The following is a 6,638-nucleotide window of genomic DNA, read 5'->3' on the forward strand; positions in this document are numbered from 1 at the left end:
GAAAGTAAACTAGATTTCAGTTTTCAGATATTGATCTAAGTAGTTGTAGAGTTTCATGGAAATTTAACATTTTGTGCTCATTGTATTGAATATTTCTATGATGTGAGTGATGGGGTCCTTAACAAGCCTCCTCACTCCTTAGTTTCAGAATGAGGTTTCACATGCATTTAATGTAATTAAAACAACTTGGATTCTTTAGGTGGGAAACATTTATGATAAATTTTGTTCAATGAATTCTAATTTTCTTGGCTCTCCATGACTTTGAGAAATCTACAGGTTGGTGGTAAGAGTGAGTGGCCTCCACCAAAGTCTACACAAACTATTGTTTGCATCAAGCTTGGAAGCTTTTTTTGAGTACTAAAGATAACCTAAAATTGCACAGAGTTACATCCAACTTGTTAGCACAATATATGATAAATGCCAAAATTTTAAGCAACAAAGTAGTCCACAAGCCACAACATCCATCCCTCCAAGCCCCAAGAAAGATTATGAATGAAGAGAATAGTCCAAAACTATCCACTACTTGCAAGAGTTCGAGAACACAAAGCTAACATTGCCACCATATTCAAAATATGAAGATAGTTTATAATGTCAAAAGAGAGATCATTTGCAAGAGTGCAAATGTCTCTTTTGTAGAAAGTCCTAATGACTTTTGGTCTTTTGCTTACTTGAATCTCGACTTTCCACTTCCCTGGGTTTTGGCCTTCCTATCTTATTGGGAAAATCTACTCTACAAACTTTGTCTTCAATCCAAATAAAATGATGTGGATAGATTTACATTAACAATGTTTAAAAATTACAATATTCTCTATCCATGTGCACTTAAATTTGTTTTTGATTTTTTACAAACTAATCCATGGCTTTGGCACTAGTTTTCCTAATACAATATAACCAGGGACTTGCACATTATAGGTACCCATTTCTCCTATTTTGAAACTTGTATATTTCTAGATATCATTTTCTTCATTATTATCACTGGATGGAGTTGTTTTGGCCTTTCTTACTATTGACGGTGCTAGATACCGCCAACATATAAGGGGTCCTCCCCAGTGTGAAGTCTGAATTAGACCTCACACAGTTTGGAGTAGGAGATCCATCCGAAGTATCAGCTGGACCACCATAAACTAAGGTTTGCTTTGGTTTCAATGGATAACATAACATGTTATACACATAACCTTTGAACAAACAAGTAAGTTGACATTGTGAAACACCAATTATTAGAGAAATTGAGGTAAAAATTGAGGCTCAAAACAAAAATGTACAACCAAAATCAACTTTATAAGAACCATTAGGATTCAAGATGATGATGTCAACCATGGGGGATGATTCACCATTTTTGGAGTAAAAGGGTAAAAAGATAAACAAAATTTAAAAAATAAAAAACTACATTTTCAACTCCTATTTTCAACTTATCTCCCTACAATTTTACTCAAATTTCAAGCGCTAGCACTCGTTGGATGGAAAATTTAATTCCTCATACAAGGAGTACCCATGTTGCATATTTTCGATGGACTCTACTACACGAAAAATGAGAAATACATGAAAAATTGTGATTACAATAATGGTTTTTTTTTTTTTTTTTTTGTATGTATTTCTCATTTTTCGTGTATCAAGGTCCATCAAAAATATGCAACATGGGTACTCTTTGGATGGGGAATTAAATTCTGCATCCAACGGATGCTCTCGTGTGAAATTTGAGTAAAACTGTATAAAGATAAGTTGAAAATACGATTAAAAAAATAATTTTTTTCTCTCTTTCCCTTCAAAATTTGATGAGGTATTCCAATCTTATTATATTATTGCCATTATTATTTTATAATATTCCTTAGGAGGCCCATTTTAGAACTCAATATTTCTCTAATGTGCAATGTGTGAGTGGAGAGTGAGTCTCTAGAAGGAAAGTAATAATACTAACCTGAGAGAGACATGCAAGAGCAAGGAAAAATTCATTGGTTATCTAGAAAAATAGTTCACATAGACACAACGATCATTAGAGAAAATACAACACACATTCAACAAGATAAGCACCAAAGCCAATGAAGTAGTTCAATCTCTTTAGTACATATGAAAATAACATATACCACAAACATCCAAAGAAGAGTTTTACAATATTCATGATACATGCATGAAAATGTGCTGGCTCAATGAGCTTCAGATATTAGGTGAAAGATCTAAGTACACATTTACAATGATGAGACACTAGCTCCATTAGTGGAACATTAAGTCACTTCCCACTTCTCCAAGGAATGATCTTGTCTCCTATGCAAATCTAGAGAAGCTAAGGCTAGATCTCCAAAGCCTCAACCTCCAAAATCCCTTTACTTGAGTTACGAGGTTTCTTTATAACCAGCGAAATGACCTTTCATCTCCCCTTATTATTCTTGAGCTACCTTCATGAATCTTGGAATCCTAAATGACCTTTGAAATTCTATAAGACTCTTTTTTTTTTTACAAGAACGGGTATGGGATTATATTAGAATTTGGCCAAAATGCCTTTCACTGGTTACATTTGATCGGGCATAGCCCTTAAACTTTCTTCCACTAACTGATCAAAGGCCCCAAAACTTGGGAAACCGCAAGATTTACTCGAGACTATCGAGTCTATCTCCGTTATTTTCCCTATCTTAAATAGACAAACAAACTGATTCAGTAAAATGCAGAAAAACATGACAATCTTTATGGAATGGAGTCCCAGTTCTCAATTCCGTCTGCCAAGAGACAACGAGCGGGAAGTGGAATTGCCCTGTTGGCTTCCAAATTAGCAGCTTTATTATTGTCCCTCAAAACGTGGAGGAAGGTTGTAGTCCGGAAATATTTCACCAAGGTTCTGATTCTTGAAATCACTCTTGCCAGTCTAATGTCTGCAGGAGAGGAGTCCTCCACTAAGACTTTGATAATGGATTGAGAATCTCCTATAATACTGACATCTAAGAGACCAATAGCCTTTGCTTGCTTAAGACCTTGCAGAAGTGCCAAGGCTTCAGCTTGCATGCTGGTAGATTGCCCTAATCCCCAAGCGAACTTTTCCACAGTTATGCCCTCTTTATTTTTTATAATTCCTCCTGCCCCAGCCAATCCAGGATTGCCTTTCGCTGCTCCATCGAAGAACAAAGAGAATCTGGATTGCCTGAGGAGAAAATCCGATAGATCATTCTCCTTCCCTCTGAATTGCCACTCTTTTATGACCTTGTGATGCCTTGTTTCACCAGAGAAATGGAGGTCCATTGAGGCACCCCATTCTAAGTCTTGTTGGCTCAGATTCAAATCCGGCAAATGTTCCCCTAGACTTTCTTTCCAAAGGCATTTTGTTTTGGTGATGATGAATTGTGAATTTAGACTTTCATCTCTGAAAACTCTTCTATTACGCTTGAGCCAGATTTGCCAGCAAGCAAATTTCGGCAAGGAGAGCCATGCAGCGATGAAACTTTCATTTTTTGGGAGCGTTTCTGGGTAGTAGTTCCACCAGTTTGCAAAAAGATCTGATATAGACATGGGTAAAATGAATTCAGATTTCCAGTAGCTCAAAAGGCCATGCCAGATTTCTCTTGAAAATTTGCAGTCCAGTATGATACGCTGGGCGTTCTCCTCACTGTCACAACATAAGTGGCATCAAGAGGGACCATGAAATCCTTTCTTCTTCAATCTATCTGCTATTAAAATCCCTCTGTGGCATAACAGCCAACAAAATGAATCGACCTTAGGCATGGATTTGAAATTCCAGATCCCGTTCCAAACAGCAGGATTAGGAGGGACGTTAGGATGATCATGAAGGCATTTATATCCCTGCGCAACCATGTAAAGCCCTGGGGCGGCTCCCCAACCACGAGCATCCTTCTTACCTACGCGCAGAGGCGCCATACCGTTTAACAAAGAAAGGAGAAGATCACGAGCTTGAGACAGCTCAGGAGGGGCGGGAGGGAGTCTCCAACGCAGCAAATTTCTGCCTTCCCATTGTGAAATGTCCCAAAGAGTAATGCAACTTGCGTTGTCCAACCACAAACGCAACGCATGTAGAGAGCAATGGGACCATATCTTAATTTCTTTGCCATTTCCTGGAATCCAATACGCTTTGTCTTTGATTAAAGGGGCTGCTTTGTGACAGAGTTTGATCAGCTGCGAGCCTGTGGTGGGTAGTAGGGTGCCCGAACATCTCTTCCTCTTTCCCATGAAATATTTCCTCCATAGAGCTCTTTGCGCCCAACCTGGATGTGGTCCAATGATTCTCTAGAAGATCTTGGCTCCCATGGCTATGTTTTGGAGGCTGAGATCTTTGAAGTTAAGGCCTCCTTCGCTCCGGGGCTTGCAAATTTTCTCCCAACTTACCAAAGGGATTTTCTTGTCATTGTGATTGCCCCCTTTTCAGAAGAACTTGCGAATGAAGGCTTCCATTTTTTTTATGATGCCTGAAGGGGCTAGAATTACAGAGAATTGAAAAATGGGGACGCTACTGAGAACGGATTTGATGAGGACAGTTTTTCCAGCAAGGTTTAACCATGAGAATCCCCAAGCTTGGACTTTGGCCTTAAATTTGTCCAACAGAGGAATCCAATCTCTGCTGTATGCCAATTTGCGGAAGATGGGGAGGCCCAAATAAGTAAAGGAGGAACAGTTGAGGGAGGCAGTAAAGCCCAAAATTCTTGAAATGGTAGAAAGGGTGGAAGCTGAGATATTCCAGCAAAAAGCTTTGCACTTACCATTGTTTAAACTGCTGCCTGTAGCTTCACTGTAGTCGTCCAAGACCTCCTTGAATCTTAAAGCAGATCTGGCAGAGGCAGCCCCTAACAAGAGGGTATCATCCGCAAACAGGGTGTGGTTAACATTTTTAACCCCTCTGGCTATATTGAGCCCCAAGATCTCTTGGTCAACTAGTTTCTGATCCAGGTAGAAACTTAGGACAGAAACATGAAGGATGAAGAGGAGCGGAGAGAGGGGGCAACCTTGCCTAAGCCCTCTTGAAGCTTTAAAAAAACCAGCTGCTCTCCCATTCACCAGGGGGGCGATCCAAGGATCAGCAATACAAGCACGGATCCATTTTAAAAAGCCCATTCCAAAGCCAAATTTTTTCAAGACTTCCCAAAGAAAGCTAAGTCTGACCCGATCAAAAGCATTAGCCAAATCTAATTTAATTACCATACCTTTCTCTTTGCGAAGCTGGCTCGAGTGAATCGCCTCTTGCACGAGGATGAAGTTGTCAGCAAGCTGTCTCCCCTGAACAAATCCGCCTTGGTTCTCCGGGATGATGGCTGGAAGAATACCTTTTAGTCTGTTGGCAATAACCTTTGTGATTAATTTGTATCCAATATTACAAAGAGAGATGGGGCGGAACCGATTAAATTCTTTAGCACCCTTTTCCTTGGGAATGAGGGCAAGAAAAGCTGAATTGGTGCTGCCCCCAATTTTCTGGCAATTTTGAGATTTCAAAATCATTTTGTAGAGGTCTTTCTCCACAATCTGCCAGCAGGTTTGAAGAAATCTTGCAGTGAAGCCATCCGGGCCTGGGGCTTTGTCAGGCTCCATGTTGGAGAGAGCATCTTTTATTTCTTGTATAGAGATCTTCGCTTCAAGCTGTTGATTCATTGAAGGTGAGATCCTAGGGGGAACCGCCTCCAAAAATTTAGAGTTTGGGTCCGTCACGCCCTCTTCTCTATACATGTTTTGAAAGTGATTGAAAGCTGCTCTCTTTATGCTATCAAAGTCTTTGTGTGTCGAGTTGCCATCTTTGATTTCTGCGATAGAATTGAAGCTCTTTCTGGCTTGAGCTTGTTTGTGGAAGAAGGCAAAATTTCTGTCTCCTGCTTTAAGCCATAAACTCCTAGACTTCTGTCTCTAATGCTCTTCCTCCGAAAGGCAAGCTTTATGGAAGATTTGCTGGAGCTCAGCTTCCTTATCTAATACTTCTTTAGTGATTTCTACATCTTCACTTTGGACATGGTGCTGGGCGTTATTGTCTTGGGCCTGCTTTCTCTCTTTTGCAGGGGGGGGGAAGAGATTTGGCCCAAGTTTTAAGAACCACTTTCAGTGTTCTAAGTTTTTCTTCCCAAATGAAGAAAGAAGAACCTTTCACTGGGGTATTCCAACAGTCTTGAACCAAATTCAAAAACTCTAGTTCCTTGACCCAAAGAGGGTTGAATCTGAAGGGGATGGGGCCAAGATCTTTGTGGCCCAACATCTCAAGCAAAATGGGCTTATGATCTGAAACACTGCATGGGAGGATATGCAATCTGAATTCTAAGCCCAGCAAAAGGAAGGAACTCTGCACCAAACATCTATCAAGTCTAGCAGCAATGTGACCAGGACCTATTCTTTTGTTAGACCAGGTGTACTTACCATTTTCTGGGGGGATGTCAAGCAGATCCCAGTCCTGCATGAGGTCTTCCACCCATTCCCTTGCAGGGTCCCTTATGATTGTGCCTCCTCGCTTTTCCTCCATGCGCAAGGTAAGGTTTAGATCCCCTGCAACAATGATGTTTTCCAAATTTTCTGACTCCGACAGATGTCTGATGGAGTCCCAACACTCCCTTTTCTCCCCTATATTTGTTGGAACATAGACATTGAAAAGACTGACTGCCTCCCTCGAGTCCAAAGGCTGGAGCTTCAAAAACAGCCAGTGGGTGTTGTGCAACTCGGTGACCAGCCTA

Source organism: Pinus tabuliformis, chromosome 5_2, assembly GCF_031772625.1.
Source record: "Pinus tabuliformis cultivar Carrire ecotype Pingquan chromosome 5_2, CPIR1, whole genome shotgun sequence".
Lineage (NCBI taxonomy): Eukaryota > Viridiplantae > Streptophyta > Pinopsida > Pinales > Pinaceae > Pinus > Pinus tabuliformis.